The sequence below is a fragment of the Macaca thibetana genome, chromosome 13 (assembly GCF_024542745.1).
Source record: "Macaca thibetana thibetana isolate TM-01 chromosome 13, ASM2454274v1, whole genome shotgun sequence".
NCBI lineage: Eukaryota > Metazoa > Chordata > Mammalia > Primates > Cercopithecidae > Macaca > Macaca thibetana.
The window spans coordinates 67624500-67646948 of NC_065590.1; the positions used below are offsets into that span (position 1 = coordinate 67624500).

Genomic DNA, 22449 nt, shown 5'->3' on the forward strand with positions numbered 1-22449 from the left:
GAGAAAGGAAGTGGGGAGAGGGGAACAAGAGAACCCAGTTAAGTGCACAAAAATGAAGTCAGATAGAAAAAATACGTTATAGCATTCAATAGTATACTAGGGAAATTATAGTTAACAATAATTTATTGTATATCTCAAAAAAGCTAAAAGAAAAACATTGTAATGTTCCCAACACAAAGAAAGATAAACGAAGTGATGGATATCCCAATTACCCTGATTTGATCATTACACATTGTATACATATGTCAAAATATCACATGTGCCCCAAAAATATGTAAAACTATTATATATCAATAGAAATCAGGACATTAATATTGATATAATTTTTTTCTTTTGAGACTGAGTCTCACTCTGTCGCCAGGCTGGAGTACAGTGGCACGACCTTGGCTCACTACAACCTCCGCCTCCCAGGTTCAAGCAATTAATCTGCCTCAGCCTCCTGAGTGGCTAGGATTACAGGCACGCGCCACCACGCCCAGCTAATTTTTGGGCTTTTAGTAGAGATGGGTATTCACCATGTTAGTCAGAATGGTCTCGATCTCTTAACCTCACGATCCGCCCACCTTGGCCTCCCAAAGTGCTGGGATTACAGGCATGAGCCACCGCGCCCGGCCAATATTGATAGAATTTTTAAAAGAAGGCGAAGGTAATGTTGATTTGAAAAGGGTAAGGAGGAAATGCAAGAGATCATTGTCGGTTGGTTATCTTTATTCTGACATCTGCAGGTCCTTGAAGGCATGAACACAGAAGAGTCTAAAATGATCCCACCCAGAATGTAGCAACAATGCCTATGTAATAGTGGTCTGACAAGCCTCCTATTATACAAGCCACACTTCATACAAGCCACACTGGGGACTTTATGAATATTGTTAAAAATGGTGGATACATGAGTTAAAGTTTAAAAGTTTTTAACATAAACGACAGCAAAGTCAACACCTTCCATCTTGAAATTAGAAACTGACCACGTAGAATTCCTGGTTGGTTCATTTACAGCATTTGTATTTGACTTTTTAACATTTTATTTTTATAAAGAAATACTGAGCCAGGCATGTTGACTCACGCCTGTAATCCCAGCACTTTGGGAGGCCAGCGTGCTGGCCAGGAGGATTACTTGAGGTCAGGAGTTCGAGACCAGCCTGACCAACAAGGTGAAACCCCCATCTCTACTAAAAATACAAAATTCAGCTGGGCATGTTGGCACATACCTGTAATCCCAGCTACTTGGGAGGCTGAAGCGAGAGAATCACTTGATCCCGGGGAGCAGAGGTTGCAGTGAGCTGAGATCATGCTGTGCACTCCAGTCTGGGCAACAGAGCAAGACTCTGTCTCAAAAAAAAAAGAAAGAAAGGAAAGAAATACTAAGGGACAAATTTTAGGGTTAATTTTAAAAATATAACTGTAATGTAAATTATTAATCAACTTTGTGCTTTCTGGATATATGTTAAAAGTATAAAACCGGGCTGGGCATGGTGGCTTATGTCTGTAATCCCAGCACTTTGGGAGACTGAAGTGGGAGGATTCCTTCAGACTAGCAGTTCAAGATCAGCCTGGGCAATGTGGCAAGGACACTTCTCTACAAAAAAAAATAAAAACTTTATTTAGCTGGGTAAGGCAATATGTGCTTATCAGTCCCAGCTCTTCGGGAGGCTGTGGTGGGAGGATCTCCTGAGCCCAGCAGTTCAAGTCTGCAGGGAGCTATGATTGTGCCATTGCATTCCAGCCTGGGCAACAGAGCGAGGCTCTGTCTCTAAAAGAAAAAAAAGTCACACCGGGATCAGTGGCTCACACCTGTAATCCCAGCACTTTGGGAGGCCAAGGCGGGCTGATGACAAGGTCAGGAGTTCAAGACCAGCCTGGCCAAAGTGGTGAAAGCCCATCTCTATTAAAAATACAAAAATTAGCTGGGCGTGGTGGCACACGCCTGTAGTCCCAGCTACTTGGGAGGCTGAGGCAGGAGAATTGCTTGAACCCGGGAGGTAGAGGTTGCAGTGAGCCAAGATCAGGCCACTGCACTCCAGCCTGAGTGACAGAGCAAGACTCTGCCGTCTCAAAATACATATATATATAGGAAATGGCTGTCACGAACATTTTCTTTGTGTTTCTGTTAAGACTGGGCTAACACCTACTGTTATCGTTATCTGCTGCACAGTCCCAACAGAAATGATGCTCACAAAGTAAATTGTAAATAGTTTTATTTGCAACAAGCATTTCCTGCTGCTAAAGACTTATGAGCACCCTGTTTCATATCCTTGAGCAATTTGGAGATGATTAATCACCACTCCTGCTTAGAAGATGCAAATATAGGCAACTAGGGAAAATGTACTTATTGATATTAATGGAATTTATTTCAGATCTTTTTAAAGTATGCCATATCCCCAGTTATGGTGAGACCAGGACTCTCCAGCCCTTTTGTTCCACTGAAATTACTACGTCTTTACCTTCATGCCTTTGTTCCTACTGTTTCCTCAGTCTAGATTCCCTCTCCCCTCCACTATTTCTATATCCATCAAACCCTATGCCAATTTTGTGATGCTGCCCTCCTGCCCCAGCCCCAATTCAAATGATTCTCCCCTCTTCCATGCTCTCACCACTATATACAGATGCCCCTCAATTTTCGTGGGGAATTGGTTCCAGGACTCCCTGCAGATACCAAAATCCATGGATGCTCAAGTTCCTTTTATAAAATGCTGTGGTGTCAGAGGTGTTTGAACCAGAGCAACTTCATCTTGAATAGGGACTGGGTAAAATAAGGCTGAGACCTACTGGACTGCATTCCCAGTAGGTTAGACATTCTAAGTCACAGGACGAGCTAGGAGGTTGGCACAAGACCTTGGCACAAGACGTATCACAAAGACCTTGCTGATAAAACAGGAAAATAGGTTGCGGAAAAGAAGCTGGCCAAAACCCACCAAAACCAAGATGGTGATGAAAGTGACTTCTGGTTGTCCTCACTGTTCATTATATGCTAATTATAATGCATTAGCATGCTAAAAGACACTTCCACCAGCTCCATGACAATTTACAGATGCCCTGGCAATGTCCAGAAGTTACCTTATATGATCTAAAAAGGTCAGGAACCCTCAGTTCTGGGAACTGCCCACCCCTTTCCCAGAAATCTCATGAATAATCCACTTATTGTTTAGCATATAATCAAGAAATAACGATAAGTATAGTAAGTGAAGAGCCCAAGCCACTGCTCTGTCTTTGGAGTAGCCATTCTTTTATTCCTTTACTTTCTTAATAAACTTGCTTTCACTTTACTCTATGGATTTGCCCTGAATTCTTTTTTGCACGAGGTCCAAGAACCCTCTCTTGGCGTCTGAATCAGGACCTCTTCCTGGTAACAGTAGTATTTGCATATAACCTACACACCTCTTCTCGGATACTTTAAATCATCTCTAGATTACTTATAGTAGCTAATATAATATAAATGCTGTGTAAATAATTGCTATCCTGTATTGTTTAGGGAATAACAACAAGGAAAAAGTCTACACATGTTCAGTACAGATGCAACCAACCATTTTTTCCCCAGATATTTTGGATCCACAGTTGACTGAATCCATGGATGTGGAATCCATGGTTATGGAACCCATGGATGTGGAGGGCTGACTATATCTATATCTAGGCATAATGTTTAGGTCCTTCTGCTTTGCTTTTTAATTTTTTGTCTCACACAGAATTTTTTTGTTTCTTTAGGACTGTGACCAACATTACATATTTTTCTCCCTCTCTCAATACACAAACACAGCACACATGAGGCTTTGTACATAGTAAACACACAGTAAATATTAATTGACATATAATAACAGCCATAATTCAGTCATTCAATAAGCATCTATTAAGTATTTCTATGTGATAGGATTGTGCCAGACCCTGAAATTGGAAGTGGATAACAAGAATAAATAGGACACAGTTTAATGAAGGAGACAGCCATGCCAATAACATTACAATACATTGTGATAAATACTCTGATAAAAATATGCAAACTAGTGTGGGAGCACAGAGGAGGGAGAAACTAACTTTGCCAGGGGGAGTTCAAACAGGCTGCACAGAAAAGGCGAGCTCCAACCTTCAATTTAGAGGATGACAAGACTCACCAGGTAGCAGGGGTGTGGTGGGTGTGGAAGGCCTTAAAACAAAAGGGAGTCATTTCCAAAAAACCACAGAGAATGATAAGGGGGAGGCCTACGATGGGAGCATTGGCATGCAGTGGTGAGTACAGGGAGATAAGGCTGGAGAGAGAGGGAACCAGATTGTGAAATGTTTTAAATGCCAGGCTGAGGAGCTTCACGTTGACCCAGCAGGCAGGAGATCCATCTCAGGTTTTGCAACAGGAGAAAAAGTAGGTCAGACCTGGGTTTGAGAATGATCATACTGGTGGCTGGCAGCTCAATTGGCCACAGCATTTGGCCCTTGTTTCTATATTCTGCCCCTGGCACTGGTGTTTCACTGCTCTCTGGAGAATTTCAAGCAAAGAATGATGAGTTCCCAGGAACAGTTAATTCCCTTTACCGCTTCAGACCAAAGCAATCACATTCTCAGAATACAAATTTCCTTTTGCATACTTTCACGTAGGCAATCGCAGTAAAAATAAATGCTGTTAATTAGTGTTGGTCTAAAAGACTAACAGCATTTAATTTCTCCCTTCATGAAATAGTATTGTTTTTATAAGGAGTCAGAGAGGAAGAGAATGGGGGCAAGCAAAATATACGAATAAAGCAATCACGGTAGTTTAAGTAAGTGAAAGTCTGCCAGCTGCTGGGAATAAGACCCCACAGCCTTATTTTGTTTGTATTTCAAATTATTCTTTCTAAAAAAGGAGAAGAATCGTGCCTAGTAGTAATCTTCCTACCCCCTTTACACACACATGCAAACTTTTAGGCAATCCAGATCTAAATGGAATTGTTTTTCAGGCCAACAGTGAGAAGCAGTGGGAGCAGCTGGTAGTGGCCCTCTGAACCTTGCTAACAGCACCTCAAGTACTTTACAGATCCTGCAAGGAGTATGGAGAATGTCCTCAAGTTACCCAGAATGGAAAGAGAGGTGTAGGGGATGGAGAATGCTCTAACTCTCAATCTGGTTCTACCACCCTTTAGCTAGTCCTACAGAGCAGGGAGGGGCCCTTCTATAAACTAAGGACACTAATTTCTCAAATACCATGCTCTGTTTTTCAGGACCATGACCTTTAGCAGACCAGGATGCAAAGATCTCATTCCAAATAGCTGCTGTTTCCTTTTTCCAGTGCTTTGAGGGAGAAACAATTAGCCTGTTCATTTCAACTATTGACTTCTCTCTAGCCAGTGAGTGCAGCAGTTCAAGTTTGGATTTGGAAGTCAGACCTCCTAGGTTCTGATCTTTGATCCACAAGCTTCTCTGTGATTTGGGGCAAATTATGTAACCTTTCTTGGCCTGAGTCCCCCATCTGTAGATGAAAGTAAAGGAATCATCTACATCAAAAGTTGTGAAGATGGAATTAAACAATGGATATGTCTGGTATAGAATGAGGACTTTGTAAATATTAGCATCATCAGCAAATGTCAACAAATCTAATGACCTACTCACTCTTACCTAGGAATACTAATTAGTGTGAATTGGTTTACCACATTGCCTTTAGACTTTGGGTCATAAAGCAGTCAAAGAACACCAAACCCAACGTTTGTACTCTGTACTCTTCGAGGAGGAAACTGAAGCTCAGTCATCTGCCCTTAAGCCCCTGCCTCTTTAGTGGCCAAGCTGAGACCTGAGCCCAAGTTCCAATTACGTGCCCTTTCCACCATGGCATGCTTTCCTCCATGAAAAAAGAACGTGGAACCACAGAAGGTCACAGAGTGCCTAAGAAGCTCATGGTCAGTTACATACCCAGCTCCTAGACAGAGCTTGATTTAGGGTTGGAGTGGCCAACTGCCTGAGTTTGCCCCAAACTGAGGGGTTTCCTGGGATGTAGAACTTTCAGTCCTAAAGCCAGGGCAGTCCCAGGTCAAGTGGACAGTTGGTCACTTTCTTAGTTCATTTGTGCTGCTATAACAGAATACCACAGACTGAGTAATTTATAAAGAACAAAAATTTATTTCTCCCAGTTCTGAAGACTGGGATCAAGGTACCAGCTGGTTCTGTTGTCTGGTGACGGCAGTTCTATGCTTCCAAGATGGCACCTTGTTGGCCCATCCTCCAGAAAAAAGGAACACTGTGTCTTCCCATGGTGAAGGGACAAAGGGAGGAGAGAGTATTGAAATCCTTGCATCAAGTCCTTTTATAAGGACATTTAATCCCACTCGTGAGAGCAGTCACCTCCTAAAGGCCATAGCTCTTCATACTGTCACACTGAAGATCAACATGAATTTTGGAGGGGACAGTATCATTCAAACCATAGCAGTCCCCTTCCTGAAAGCAGACCCCCAATAAGTGTTTACTGAATGAGTAAACAAATGTCTCCTGAGTACCAATCAAGTCTCTATGTGAAAGCAGCTTGTTTATGCTGGGAAAGGGAGACACTTGAGGAGGCAGAAAAAGGAAGGATCTGGTCCTTTTTGTCAACAATGAGATATCTGATTTGAAAGAGAACTATACTTTCTTGATTAAAAGAGAAGCTTCTCAAAATGGATCCTTACTGAGAAAAGAAAAACTGAAAATTAAAGATGAGCAACGATCAACTTTAACGAATTATTTAACTTTATCTAAAGGATAAAGATAAAAATTTAACTTTATCTAAAGGAAAAAAGTCAAAAGCTTAGCCAATAAAACACAGCCATAACCCAGATGCAGTCTTGACCTGGTTCATTTGTCTTGGAGGCCTCATCTGAGATGGGGAATGAGGGCTCTCCCTTAAATGTGGGGAGGAGCAACTGCACCACTACAGGGCAAGGACATGCCCTGAGGCTGTACCTCCAAGCACTGTCTGGAAACAGAGACCCTGATAGAGAAGCCAGTTTTCAAGCCTGAAAGTGACACTGATGAGTGGTAGAAATGGAAGGACAGAAGAAAAATTGCAGTTAGCCAGCTGTTTCCAAAATAATTGAAGGATTCTTATTCAGTGAGTCATGGTCAGCCTAGAAAGACAGGAAGTACAGAGCTATATTTCAGGGCCCAAGAATTAGCTGTGCATAAATAGCTATCACTATCCCTCCCAAACAAAACGTTATTTCCATGAAATCTAGTGCTGCATTAAACTGGAAAAAAAAATGCCTTTCTGCCAAAATTTATGTAATATTGTGTCTTAGCAATATGGTCTTTGTTCAGTGGGTTAAACTCTGAAGCATGCAGAAGATATTTGTTCCCTTTTTAATGACAATAGTTTATTGCGCAAACTCTGCCTGATGATGAGAGGTAATAACCATGCCCATAGTTAATTTTTCATTCCTTTTTTGGAAGTTTCCACTTCTATGGAAAACTTTTTCAGGTTACCTTGGGAAAAATCACAGACCTTCTCCGGACCTGTGTCTCCTCCTGAACTTGGTGAATAAAAGAGCTATTCCTGTTTTTCCAGTCTATTTTATGACAGTGTATTAATGGAAATATTTCACCTATGCTCTCAACACAGCACTGAAGTTCTGAAAAATCTTAGACTGTTCTTAGAACTTGTTCTTAAAACCTCTAATCGGCCAGGAGTGATGGCTCACACCTGTAATCCTGGCACTTTGGGAGGCCGAGGCAGGTGGATTGCTTGAGCCCAGGAGTTTACGACCAGCCTGGGAAACATGAGGAAACCCCATCTCTACCAAAAATACAAAAATTAGCCAGTCTCATAACCTGGTCTCTAAATAAATAAATAGATAAATAAATAAATAAAACCTGTAACAGACCCAGGGCAAGGTGAACGGGACAAGTTCCTTGAGCTCCCAGAAGCTGGGTTTAGAAGCCCCACAGACAGATTTGCCAGAATAAACCAGACCAACCCTCCAACAACCAGACACATATTAAAGGGCAGAGAGGTTGCCATCCACCTGGTCCTTATCCAGTAGCTTTCCAATTGTTTCTATTGCAAATCCATATACAAGTTATTCCTGCAGCTGGGCCAAAACCACTGAACCTGAAAGAATAAGGTCCATACTGTCCCATGATGAAACTTGGCAGCAAGTCTGGGATCTCCTTCCTCAACAGGGCTGTGAGCATGGATACCTTCAGCATGAAATCAACTAGCTAGGAATATACTAGCTGTTCATTCCCATTCCCATCCACGGAATACTTTTTCTCATCTGCCACTGCTGCTTCCCCTGCTGCTTACCTAAGTACGCTAAGCAGGGCCAAGTGTAGGCAAAATTTAACAATAGATGAAGTCTGCCTGAGAGATTCCTTCCGTTTCTCTTTGAGTACCCTGGCATGATTTTGGCTATGCCAGTGACCTTCTACTGTCCCATGGTCAACAGGAGACCACAAACTGAGCACCCCTACTAGAATTGCCATTTCCATGGTATTATACTCTAGACGTTTCCCAACTGTTTCCTCTGTAGAATTACCACTCTCTGTCCCATTCTTTCGGGACCTTTATGGCCAAAAAGCTAATGAATCTTAGTTAATGTAGATGCTAGAAAGGGATGCTGGTATATTTGTACTTTAACTGTGACGTTTGCTTTTGTAAAACAAAGAAATTATATAACAGTGGAACCAATATCTCATCCAAAATGTTCTTCTTTTTTTTTTTTTTTTTTTTTTTTTTTTAAGACAGTTTCAATCTTGTAACCCAGGCTGTAGAGCAATGGCACCATCTCGGCTCACTGCAACCTCTGCCTCCCAGGTTCAAGTGATTCTCCTGCCTCAGCCTCCCGAAGTAGCTGGGATTACAGGCGCCCGCCACCACACCCAGCTAATTTTTTTGTATTTTTAGTTGAGATGGGGTTTCACCATGTTGGCCAGGCTGGTCTGGAACTCCTGACCTCAGGTGATCCACCTGCCTCAGCCTCCCAAAGTGCTGAGATTACAGGCGTGAGCCACCACGCCCGGCCAAAATGCTCTTCTAAAAGTAGTAGAGCTGGGATTCAAAGTGGCCTGACTCTAGGTCGCATTCTCCCACTGTTGCAAATGGATGGGGCCACACTCAAAGTTATATTTCTTAAAGATGTGATAGCTGTTTTGATCTGATGTCCTCCAGCTTTTTCTAATAATGCCTTATTTTGAGACAGTCAGTTGAGCAAGAAAAGTCTGGTGACTCTTTGAACATTTTCTGGTGGAACTTCCTGGTTCTCTCTAGGAGATCCACGATATAAAATAGGACATTGCTTTAATTGCCATTAACCCAAGAGTCAGTCACTGCACTGAAACAACTCTGAACAAGAACCATCTTTCATATCTATTTGTGTATACTTTTCTACCTCACATGTTCCAGGATACAGACAGGCCTAAGGAATTCCAAAGACATTTCCAGCCAACTGAGCAGAACATTTCCCAGATTGCCAAGTGAAGCTGATGGATATTAGGACAATTTGAACAAATAATCATGGACAGATCATTCCTGGCTCCCTGAGCCATGATGGTAGAACATGATCATTCTGCTTTCTTCCCAGCTCCTCATGGCATTCACTCAGTCCAGAGTCCCAGCAGCTAGATACCAGTCTGATAATGTTGAGGATGCTCCCTTTTGTTTAAGTTGGGAAGAAATTTTGGCAACTTAGTGAGTGTAATTTTCATGAAAGAGAAAGCAGAAGCTGTCTTAAAAGAGTTTGGGGAAAAAAATCAGCAAGAAAGACACTGCTTCAATCAAGTTTTGTTTTGGCTTTGGTCTGGGGGATTTTTCCCTTTCTATATAAAGTCTCAGTGAATATTTCTTAGGAAGAGGAGTAGAATACTGGGGTAAGTAATAGGGAAATCATTTGGTAACTGTTCCTTTTGTCTTTTTCTATCTCCTCTTCAGATTTTCTTCACTTCACTTTCATTACAGATAGAAAATTTATTTTATAAATCTAAAAAGAAAAAGAAATAGATACAACCAAAGTTTCTTAGTAGTTCTCCTTCAATAATTATGCAAACTAAGAGAATGCTGTGTAAGCTGTCCATAAGTCAGAGCTAGGAAAGAATCAAACAGCTATCAGGTTTCATTATAAACTAAAAGTCTAAGAGCCAAGAGATTAAGACAAATGGAAGGGGGGATGTCAGTGGGTTGCTGTGGTCATAAGCAAGCCAAAGGTGTAGGAATCAAAAGATCAAATATTGCAAGAAGGAATGAACAGCTTTCATGGGTTAGGGTGGACTAAGGTCAGAAGCCAACAGGTCAGATCCATCCAGGGATTGCCCGTACAAAGTGGAGACCCTTCCATGTGTCCTCATCCTGGGTAAAAGGCTCTATTCCACACTATTTACAAATCCTACCTAAGTAAAAGCCAGGCTGGGAGGTTAACCTGATGATAAAATGGATATTTCTGATAAAGAAAAAAAAGAAAAGGAAACAAAAAAATATTGAACTCATAGGCATGCCAAATACTTGACATAACACTTAGTCTTTACAATTCTGGGAGAGATAACATATGTTATGTTTTCTGGCTGCCTCACACCTTTTGTGCATCTTACTATGTTCGGGGAATTTCCCATCTTGTGAGTTTTGTGTCCTTAGAGTAAAGTCAGAAAATTTGCTTCCCTAGAGAGCTTGGTAGTTGGAACACAGGCATGAAGCCCAGGATCTGCCACTAAGATGTACCCAACCTAGAAGTTAATTAGAAATAATTAGCCAGAGGAAGGACGTGATGCCTGGGACTCATTTGCTGACAAGGCTGGTAACAGACTCATCTAGTTTTCTGGAAAACCAGTTGTTGTAAGATCAGTTCCTGGTCCAGAAGTATCAGCGCTGGCAGAGCTGCAGGAGAGTTTGAGGTCCTAGCAGCCATTTCATGCTCTGGGGAAGGCAGGGTCATCAGCTTCTTTATCGGGTCACTTCTGCAGCATAGTGTCAGGCCTTGACCCCAGAAGCTTAGCCTCAAGCCTGCTTCTCCCAACTACTTTGTGTAGGCAATAATCTTTTAAATGAGTTCTTTATCTGTTTAATCAGCCATAGTCAATTACTACTGCTTACAACTAAGAACCCTGAGTGTTAAAAATAAATATTACTACTATGCCTTTTTACTAAAAAAAAGAACAAAGTTGAAAGATGACAAGTTACTGGGCCCAACTGGCCCACCACAGTGGTGCTCACACACACAACTAGGGGATCTAAAAACAGGCCTGTTCAGCCCACTGCTACCCCTGTCAGTACCCAGTTATCATCCAGGGGCCTGGGGATCACCCTGCCCTGAGTGCTGCCACCGACATTCATGTTCACCATCAGGGAGCCTGAAGACAAACTCACCCCACCTGCCACCACTGCCCATACGTGTCTCCTGGAGGACTAGGGACTGGCCTACCCAGCCTGCCACCACCACCATCAGCAGCAGCAGCAGCAGCACCCATCTATATGAGCCACCTGGGGGCCTGGGGCCTGCTTAGCTCACTGCCAGCACCACTAGCACCCACATGTGATGCTTGGGGGCCTAAGGGTTAACTTTTCACTACTACTGCCACTGCTGATGCCACACACACAACCTAGGGGCCTGAGGACTTGCCCACCTAACAAACCCACTGATACCACTGCTGGCACCCAAGAAAGCCACCTGAAGGCCCAAGAATCAGTTTGCATGGACCCACTACAACTGGTGCCTGCATACACTACCTGGAAACCCAAGGACCAACACACCCAGCCCACCACCACCACTGGTGCCTGAGGACCAGCCCTCCTGGCGTATCTGTCCCTAGCAAAACCTCACCACAGCCTCCATTAACAATCATAGCCTAAGCTACTGTGGAACTTACAGACATCATTGACACTGATTATAGCTGACAAATCATATGAACACTACACTACTGCACCCATCCAGAATCAAAGCCAAAACACTCTGTACCCAACCAACACTATAGACACACCTACAGAAAAAGTCTTTCCCTCCAGAAGCTAATCCATAAAATTGGAAGAAGTGACTGTTACACTAGATGCACAGATATCAGTGTAAAGACCAAAAAAAAAAAAAAAAAAAAAAAACCATAAAAAAGAAACATAACACCTCCAAAGAAACACAGTAATTTTCCAGCAACAGAATTCAACAAAAAGCAAATCATAAAAACCTGAAAAATAATTTAAAATAATGACATTAAAGAAATTCAGTGAGATACAAGAGAATACAGATAAGTAATACAAAGAAATCAAACAATTCATGATCTGAATGAGAAATTCAACAAAAAGATAGGTATCACAAAAACAAATCACACAAAAATCCTAGAACTGAAGAATTCATTGAATGAAATAAAAAATATAATTGAGAGCTCTGACAATAGACTAACTCAAGCTGAAGTTTTTTAAAAATAGCCCAGTCAGATTTAAAAAGAAAGAAAGAAAGAAAGCTTACGTGACAAATAGAAAATTATAAAGCAACCAACTATTCAAATTTTTGGAGTTTCAGAAAAGGAAGCAGGCAAAAACATATACAACTTATTTAATGATATAATAGCCTAAAACTTCTCCAGACTTGCAAGACAACTGGACACCTGGATACAAGAGGTTCAAAGGTTCCTAAATAAATTTAACCCAAAAAATTCTTCAAGGGGGAGGGGGGAAAAAAATCTGTCAACCAAGAATACTATACCCAGCAAAGCTACTTTTCAAAAATGTAGGGAGAAATAAATGAGAGAATTCATCACCAGTAGACTGGCCCTACAAGAAATGCTTAAGGGAGTCCTACATCTTGAGGCAAAAGTATGATATCTACCACCATTAAAACACAAAACAATCTAAAACTTGTTGGTAGAGCAGACACATAAATAAAAGAAAGGACTCAAATGTTAAAACTACAAAAACTACCAAACTGCAATGATAAACAATAACAGAAGAGAGGAAGACAAGATATACAAAACAACCAGAAAACAATTAACAGAATGACAAGAGTAAGTCCTCACCTATCAATAATAATTCTGAATATAAACAAATTAAATTTCCCACCTAAAAGATATGGACTGCCTAACTGAATTTTAATGACCCACCTATATGCTGCCTACAAGAAACTCATTTCACCTATAAAGAGATAGAGACTGAAAGTGAAGAAATGGAAAAAGATATCCTATGCAAACAGAAATCTAAAATGAACAGGAGTAGCTATACCTATGTCCGATAAAACAGACTTTAAGTCAAAAACTGCAAAGAGGCTAGCCACAGTGGCTCAAACCTGTAATCCCAGCCCTTTGGGAGGATGAGGAGGGTGGATCCCTTGGGCCCAGGAGTTCAAGACCAGCATGGGCAATATGGCAAAACACCATATCTACAAAAAACACAAAATATTATCTGGGCATGGTGGTGTGTGCCTGTAGTCCTAACTATTTGGGAGACCAAGGTGGGAGAATCACCTGAACCCAGAAAGTGGAGGCTGCAATGAGCCATGATTGTGCCACTGAACTTCAGCCTAGGTGACAGAGTGAAAAAAAGAGAAAAAAAAAAAAAAAACACCTACAGAAAGAGACAAAGAAGTTTTTTACATAATAATAAAAGGATCAATTCAGCAAAAGGATATAACAATTCTAAATATATATGCCCCCAACAGTGGAGCACTCAGCTCTATAAAGCAAATATTATTAAATCTAAAGGGAGAGACGGACTCCAATATAATCATAGTTGGGGACTTTAGCACCCCACTTTCAGCATTAGACCAGATCATCTAAACAGAAAATCAACAAAAAAAAGTTGGATTTAAACTGCACTTTAGGCCAAATGTACCTAACAGATATTAACAGAACGTTTTATTCAACAGCTGCAAAATGCTCATTCTTCTCATTAGTACATGGAATATTCTCCAGGATTTACCATATATTAGGTAACAAAGCAAATCTCCACAAATTTTTTAACATTAAAACCATATCAAGTATCTTCTCAGAACACAATGGAATAAACTAGAAATCAATTACAAAAGGAATATTGGAAACTGTAAAAATGCACGGAAATAAAACATCATGCTCTTAAACTATCATTGGGTAGATGAAGAAATTAAGAAGGAAAACTTTAAGTTTCTTGAAACAAATAAAAATGGAAATGCAACATACAAAAATCTATGAGATACAGAGAACTTCATAGCAATAAACACTTACATCAAAAAGGTAGAAAGACTATAAATGGACAGCCTAACAATGTACCTCAAGGAAGTAGAAAAGCAAGAACAAATCAAAACCAAAATGACTAGATACAGACCAGGTGCAGTGGCTCACACCTGTAATCCCAACACTTTGAGAGACCGAGGTGGGTAGATCACCTGAGATCAGGAGTTCAAGACCAGCCTGGCCAACATGGTGAAACCCTGTCTCTACTAAAAATACAAAAATTGGCCGGGCATGGTGTTGCATGCCTATAATCCCAGCTACTGAGGAGGCTGAGGCAGGAGAATCACTTGAACCCTGGAGGCAGAGGTTGCAGTGAGCCAAGATCACGCCACTACACTCCAGCCTGGGTGACAGAGCGAGACTCCATCTCAAAAAAAAAAAAAAAAAAAAAAAAAAAAAAGACACTAGAAATGAAGAAACAAAGATCAGAGAACTAAATTAAACAGTGACTTAAAAAATACAAAGAATTAATAAAATGAAAAGTTGGTGTTTTGAAAAGACAAAATCAATACACTGCTAGCTCAACTAACCAAGAAAAGAAGAAAGACCCAAATAAATAAAATCAGAAATGAAAAAGAAGGCATTACAATTGATACTACAGAAATAAAAATAATCATTAGAGACTATTATGAACAACTATACACTAAGAAACTGCAATACTCAGAGAAAAAGTAGATACATTCTTAGATACATACAACTTACCTAGATTGAACCAGGAAGAAATAGAAAATCTGAACACACCAATAACAAGTAACAAAATTCAAACAGTAATAACAAGTCTCTCAACAACAATAAAAAAGCCCAGGACCAGATGGCATTACTGGCAAAGTCCACCAAACTTATGCTGGTGAGGATGAAGAGAAAAGGGAACGATTATACATTTTTGGTGGGGATGTAAACTAGTATTAATGCAACCACTATGGAAAACCATATTGAGAGTTCTCAAAAAACTAAAAATAGCTGAAATACAGGTGTGTGGTGGCTCACACCTATAATCTTAACACTAGAGGGCTGAGGCAGGAGGATTGCTTGAGCACAGGAGTTTGAGACCAGCCTGGGCAACAGAGTGAGACCTCATCTCTATAAAAAGTTTTAAAAAATTAGCCAGGCATGGTGGCACGTGCCTGTAGTCCCAGCTATTCAGGAGGCTGAGGAGGGAGGATCCCTTGAGCCCGGGATGTCAAGGCTGCAGTAAGCCATGACTGTGCCACTGCACTCCAACCTGGGAGACAGAGCGAGACCCTGTCTCAGTTAAAAAAAAAAAAAACACACACACACACACACATTAAAAATAGAACTACCATATGACCCAGCAGTCCTACTACTGGGTATATGTAAAGGAAAAGAAATCAGAATTTCAAAGGGATGCGTGCACTCACAGGTTTATCACAGTACTATTCATAATTACAAAAATATGGAACCAACCAAAGTGTTCATCAATGGATGAATGAATAAAGAAAATGTGGTGTATATATACAAAATGGAATGCTATTCAGACACTAAAAAGAATGAAACCCTGTCATTTGCAGAAACACAGATGGAACTAGAGGTCATTGTGTTAAATGAAACAAGCCAGGCACAGAAAGACAAATACTGCATGTTCTCATTCATATGTGGGAGCTTAAAAAGTTGATATTGTAAAGGTAGAGAGTAGAATGATAGAGGCCGGGTGCAGTGGTTCACACCTGTAATTCCAGCACTTTGGGGCTGAGGCAGGTGGATCACTTGAGGTCAGGAGTTCGAGATCAGCCTGGCCAACATGGTGAAACCCCGCCTTTACCAAAAATACAAAAATTAGTCAGGTGTGGTGGCACGCACCTTGTAGTCCCAGCTACTCAGGAGGCTGAGCCAGAAGAATTGCTTGAACCCAGGAGGTGGAGGTTGCAGTGAGCAGAGATCACGCCACTGCACTCCAACCTGGGTGACAGAGCAAGACTCCATCTCAAAAAAAAAAAAAAAAAGGAAAAAAAGAGAGAGAGTAGATTTATAGACACTAGAGGCTGAGAAATGTGAATGAGTAGTGAGAGGAATGCAAAGAGGTAAGTAATGGGTACAAATATACAGTTAGATAAAAGGTATACGTTCTATTGGTCAACAGCAGAGTAGAGTGATTATAGTTAACAACAATGTATGTTTCCCAGTAACTGGAAGAGAGAACTAGAATTGTTCCCAACACATAGAAATGATAACTACTCAATATATAGACACCTCAAATACCCTGACTTGATCCTTACACATTCTATATGTGTAACAAAATATCACATGTACCCCATAAATATGTAAAATATTATGTGTCAATAAAAAAGGGAAAAATAAGTAAAGGTTGGCTATTATACTATTTTAAAAAAGAAAAAAGACATTAAGTTACTAAAAAGACAAAAACTTACGTAACTTGCCCAATATACAGCTCATGAGTAGCAGATGCAGGATTTGAACTGAGGACTATCTAACTACAAAGCTGGTGTTGTTTCCAATCTATTAACTGGAAAAAGTGCACAGAAGGAACACTTTGTGGGACAGGGTAAGGAATGGTCTTTCCATTTCCACTGACTTTAAATACCTTAGTAGACGGAACACCTTTTTCTCTTTGCATGTGCTCATTTTTCTGACTTATATGTGTGCCAATAAACATATGGGTGATGCTAAAGATAAACCAACACTACTGATTTCCATTGCTACCTTCAAATATTGCCATTCACAGTTTGTGAGGGGTGGGACCACTCTCTGTGGATTGCTGCGGGGGTGGCCAACTGTTTGCATTTTGTTTATCATTGCTTTTGATGAGTCATAGAGAGTTGTGCATTATTCATAAACTTTAGATTTGAATAAAGTTCCCTATGCAAATTCTGCTCACTGGAGGCTCCAATCCAGGATTGAAATAAATAGCAGCAGATAATGAAGTAGATAGTCCAACTTGTGCTTTCAATCTGTGTGAACTAATGCCCAGAGAACCAGAGAGAGGTTGGGAGAGTGGGTTTTTACTCAGAGTCCTGTCATGCATATTATAAAATGAAAATTGGAATATTGATAGATATATGACAAAACTGAAATAATCCATTAGGCATCTGAAAATTCCAATAGCCTTTAAACTAAAAAAATAAAAAGGAAAACAATCTCACGCAGGTGTTAGGAGTTAGAGCTGTTCCAACCAAAACATGAGCTAGCAAAAATCTGTCTTAAAGTTGTCAACCTCCCATTCTTCCTCCCTTTATTCCTAAGTGGTGCTCTCACCACCTCCTATTCCTCAAATATTTAGATTAAGTTATCTCTCACCATTTACTAATCCACTCATTCTTCCTTCAAACCGAGGTATAAATGACTAATAGTGACTTAAAGAACTAGTCTTTCCACAGGCATTTACATTGAAACTAAATCAATATCTTAATTAAAGGGATTATGTTTTGTAGTGGATATCTGCCATTTGTAGTTGCCCAAAATCTTTTTAATATCTCATACAAAGAAATGTATTCTGATATATATTAAAGAGTAGGTAACATATTGTGATGGTTAATTCTATATGTCAACTTGATAGTCCACAGAGTGCCCAGATATTTGGTTAAATATCTTGGTGTGTCCTTGGTTAAATATTTTGGTTAAAAATTGGTTAAATATTCTTGGTGTGTCTGTTGAGGGTGTTTCTGCATGGCATTAATATCTGAGTATGTACACTGAGTAAAGCAGATTCCCTTCGCCCTAGTGTGAGTGGACCTCATTCTATCCACTGAAAGCTTGAATAGACTAAAAGACTAAAGACTGTGTAAGAAAGTATTCTTTCTTTTTACCTATATTCAAGTGGGAGCACTGGTCTTTGCCAGCCTTCAGACTTAAACTGTAACTATACCTTTTCTTCTCCTGGGTATCCAGCTTTTGGGACATCTCAGCCTCCATAGTCACATAAACCAATTCCTGATAGTAAATCAAATCTCTCATTAGATAGATGGAGATATATATATATTTTTTGTTTGTTCGTTTGTTTTGTTTCTTGAGACAGAGTTTCACTCTTGTTGCCCAGGCTGGAGTGCAATGGCGTGATCTTGGCTCACCGCAACCTCCGCCTCCCAGGTTCAAGTAATTCTCCTGCGTCAGCCTCCTGAGTAGCTGGGATTACAGGCATACACCATCACGCCCGGCTAATTTTGTATTTTTTAGTAGAGACGGGATTTCTCCATGTTGGTCAGGCTGGTCTCGAACTCCCAACCTCAGGTGATCCGCCCACCTCAGCCTCCCAAAGTGCTGGGATTATAGGTGTGAGCAATCACGCCTGGCCTTATAAATATATATTTTGTTGGTTCTATTTCTCTGGAGAACCCAGACTAATATATATATTCATTATAAAAGACTAGAAAGTAATGAATACCTGTGGGCCTACCACCCAACCCAAGAAACAACTTACTATTGCTCTCCCTTTTTCTATTCTCTAGCCTTTTTACCAGATGCCCAAAAATATCTTGAACACCTTCTTAACACTTTGAAAGTGTTCCACTTTGTGGATCTTGCCTTTTCAAAAACAAATTTTTAAAAACTGTACTTCCCAGCATTTCTTGTGCTAAGGTGCCAGTAGGTGATGGAGATTTCACTGAACAGATGCACCTATATTAGACATATTCAGAACCAAGTGATATGGAGAAAAGGCAGGGCATGGGGCGCCCATATTTCTAGCACAGACTGGAACTGGCAGCTATGTTGGCCTCCTGATCATAGCAGATGCTGTAACTCCCTTGGAAAGCCATTTTAGAATGTTGAAATGCACACTGGGGTGCATTATTCCTGAAGGTTCACCTAGAGTCTATTTCTTCAGCTTTCATAATGTTTCTTTAATAATTTATCCCTTAATAAATTCCTTCATGCCTAAAGTAACCAGAGTAAATTCATTGACTGCAATTAAGGAACTCTGACCAATTAAGAAAACTATACCAGAAGTGATTGCAAACAATAGATTTCAAAAACATGAAAAACTTGGATTGGTTATCTGACCTGATTGGGTTTGAAGTGAGTGAGCGGGTACCATTAAGTGATTGGACACTAGTAATTATACGAGGTGGTAAAACAGCTTCTTAAATGACTACCTGTGATCATTTGGAATAAAATGCCTTCTGAAGCCAAGGTTTGGCTTTCCTTTTGATTGTTGCAATATACCACTATGTGGGGCAAAGGAATACAGGAAGTATGGGTTAGGATAGCTGACTTTATTAGCATCAATGAGCTTTAAAAAAGAACAAGGCGGCCGGGCGCGGTGGCTCATGCCTGTAATCCCAACACTTTGGGAGGCCGAGGCAGGCAGATCACTTGAGTCTGGGAGTTTGAGACCAGCCGGGGCAACATGGTAAGACCCTGTGGCCCACATCTGCAGTCCCAGCTATTAACACTTAGGAGGGTGAGGTGTGAGGATGGCTTGAGTCCAGGAAGTAGAGGTTACAGTGAGCTGAGATCGTGCAATCACACTCCAACCTGGGTGACAGAGCAAGACCCTGTCTCAAACAAAAAAAAGAAGGAAAAGTAAAAGTCCAAAGAATTAAAACTCACAGATCAAGAGATTGTTAGGGAAGGGAATGTCAGAGTTTCTAGGACTCCTCTTAAAGAACTTTTCTCTCTTATGGCCAAAGGGCTGTCATGGCCAAAGAGCAAACGCAGAGTCAAATCTGGCCAGTTACTGAATTTCAACACAGGCTGAATTCATGGTCCTCGCTACACCTCACACGTGAAAGGGCGCTGGGAAAGAATGGGACCAAAGAATTGGAATGAGAGCATTTAGGAGGAACTGGATTATTCAGCACACTCAAACACTATTATGCCTCCCTTACCAAAGGAAGGAGCCCCTCCTCCCCAATCTGAAGATGTTGGTTAAAGATCTTATAACAGGGGCATCTAATCTTTTAGCTTCCCTGGGCCACATTGGAAGAAGCAGCATTGTCTTGGGCCACACATAAAATACACTAACACTAATGATATCTGATGAGCTTTAAAAAAAAAAAAAAAAAAATCACAAAAGGCCAGGCGTAGTGGCTCACCCTTGTAATCCCAGCAGTTTGCAAGGCCGAGGCAGGTGGATCATGAGGTCAGGAGTTTGAGACCAGCGTGGCCAACACAGTGAAACCTCATCTCTACTAAAAATACAAAAATTAGCTGGGAGTGGTGGTGCATGCCACTCGGGAGGCTGAGGCAAGAGAATCTCTTGAACCCGGGAGGCAGAGGTTGCAGTGAGCCAAGATCGTGCCACTGCACTCCAGCCTGGGCAACAAAGCTAGACTTCATCAAAAAAAAAGAAAGAAAGAAAGGAAGAAAAAAAATTCACACAAAAAAACTCATATTTTTAGAAAGTTTATACAAATTTGTGTTGTGCCACACTTATCAAAGCCATCCAAGTCTGCATGCAGCCTGCAGGCTGCAAGTTGGACAAGCTTGCCTTACAATGACCTCACCTGAGAGAGTTACTTCCTACAGGAATTCATACCCTAAACCTATGACCTTTTATTTCCTCCACATTCATAACTAGTTCCAGATTCCAACATGCCCATAAAGGCCAATTTTAAAATTCAAACCTAGAAGGAAAAGATTCATACACCAGAAGAATTGTAAGATTTTGCTAATTAATATTTGCAAAAACCTGGAGAATATACTGAATTTCTACCAAAAACATAATTTTATAGCACAAGTTATTGACATAGATAAACTAAGCAGAGGTTCTGGATTCATTCTACATAGCTTGAGCCAATAGTTAACTTGGCTGGTTGACTGAAACCTGGACTCCACTGCGGCCTATTGCTGAAAGAAGTTGAAATGCCAAGACTAGAGGCTTATAGTGATAAGAATGTTGAAATAAATATATCATATACAACATCTCACATATACCCAAAGTAAGCCTATAGAATACTGCCTTTTCCAAGTTACCAAGAAAAACACTGATGAGGTGAGAACAAGAATCCTTGAATAATGCTTTGATGAATTTATTCTGTACTCTGGAGATGAAGGTGGGAGATACTGCTATTGGAATTAATTCCCTGTTTTCAGTGGAGTTTATGGGTTCCCAGAGGGGCAGACACCAAATAGCAGGATTTAACTGCCAGAAACCTAGTAGCTATGATTATTATAATAGCAAAATAACTTGACTTGCAGGGATCTTTTGGTGGTAGCTAATTGATCATGGTATGCCTAAAAATGAACTAGATGAGCAGCCTACAAAGGACATAGGTCAGCTCTGTCTGACCTATGAAAAAATTATAGGCCTAGTGAATCTAGAATTAAATCATTATACTTGGCTTCCATTATCACTAGAGAGTCCAATACCCACACTCTCAATTCAGTGAATGAAAGGGAGGACCTTTGAGGAAGGACATAACAAGAACCTATGAAAATCTTCCTCTACCTCTTCCCCAAAAGGACCAGCATCCATCCACCAAGTTAACTGTGTACTAGAGAAAGAGAAATATTTATACCTTTCACAAATTATTGAACATGGCTTTGAACTTGTACTAATCCCTGGGAACCTAGAATATCACTGTTTCCCCTACTCAGAACAGGGCTTTATTTGTGGGAATCCAGTAATAGAGAGTTTGAGTCTAAGTCCACCTCATGATGGGTACAGAGTTTCTGTGAATCCAACCTCTTGTTATTTCTCCCATTTCCTAATTTATAGTTTGAATGGACAAACCCAGGAAATAGCAGAATCCTCAAATTGGCTTCCTGACCCAAAGTAAGCACTACTGGGACTGCCCCTTCCTAACAAAATAGTAAACCGAAAGCAACATTACACTTTTAGGAGAATTCTAGATATTAGTAACCTTATCAAAACTGCAGCCCTAAAGACTTGACCAAAAAAACTGTTGGAATTATTAAATGAATTCAGCAAAGCTGTAGGATACTAAATCAAATACAAAAATCACTAACATTTCTATATACTAACAAACTCTCCAAAAAAATTTTAATCTCATTTACAATAGCTACAAAAATATATGATATACTTAGGAATGAATTTAACCAAGGACATGAAAGATATATATACTGAAATCTATGAAACACTGATGAAAAAAATTGAAGGAGACAAAAATAAATGGAAAGATATTCCATGTTTATGGATTAGAATAATTGACATTATTAAAATGTCCATACTACCTGAAGTAACCTACAAATTCAGTGCAATCACTGTCAAAATTCCAATGACATTTTCCCAGAAATAGGGAAAAAAAGGTCCTAAAATTTGTAGGGAACCATAAAAGATTGAGAATAGTCAAAGAAATTTTGAGAAAAATAAACAACACTGAAGGCATCATGTTGCCTGCTTCAAAATTGACTGTAAACATAAAACTCAAAACAGCATGGTACTGGCATAAAAACAGACACATAGACCAATGAAACAGA

At 40.3% G+C, this 22449-nt stretch overlaps 1 long non-coding RNA gene across 3 annotated transcripts in view; it reads right to left on the reverse strand.

Moving 5' to 3' along the window:
- Positions 1–22449, reverse strand: part of LOC126933578 (uncharacterized) — a 215138-nt gene that overhangs the window by 79004 nt on the left and 113685 nt on the right. Inside the window, exon 8 of one of the 3 annotated variants that reach the window (XR_007718673.1) lies at positions 1206–1322. The exons of the other annotated variants lie outside the window; for them this stretch is intronic. This is a non-coding gene — a long non-coding RNA (uncharacterized LOC126933578). The remainder of the gene's footprint in view (positions 1–1205; positions 1323–22449) is intronic. 3 annotated transcript variants of the gene reach the window in all.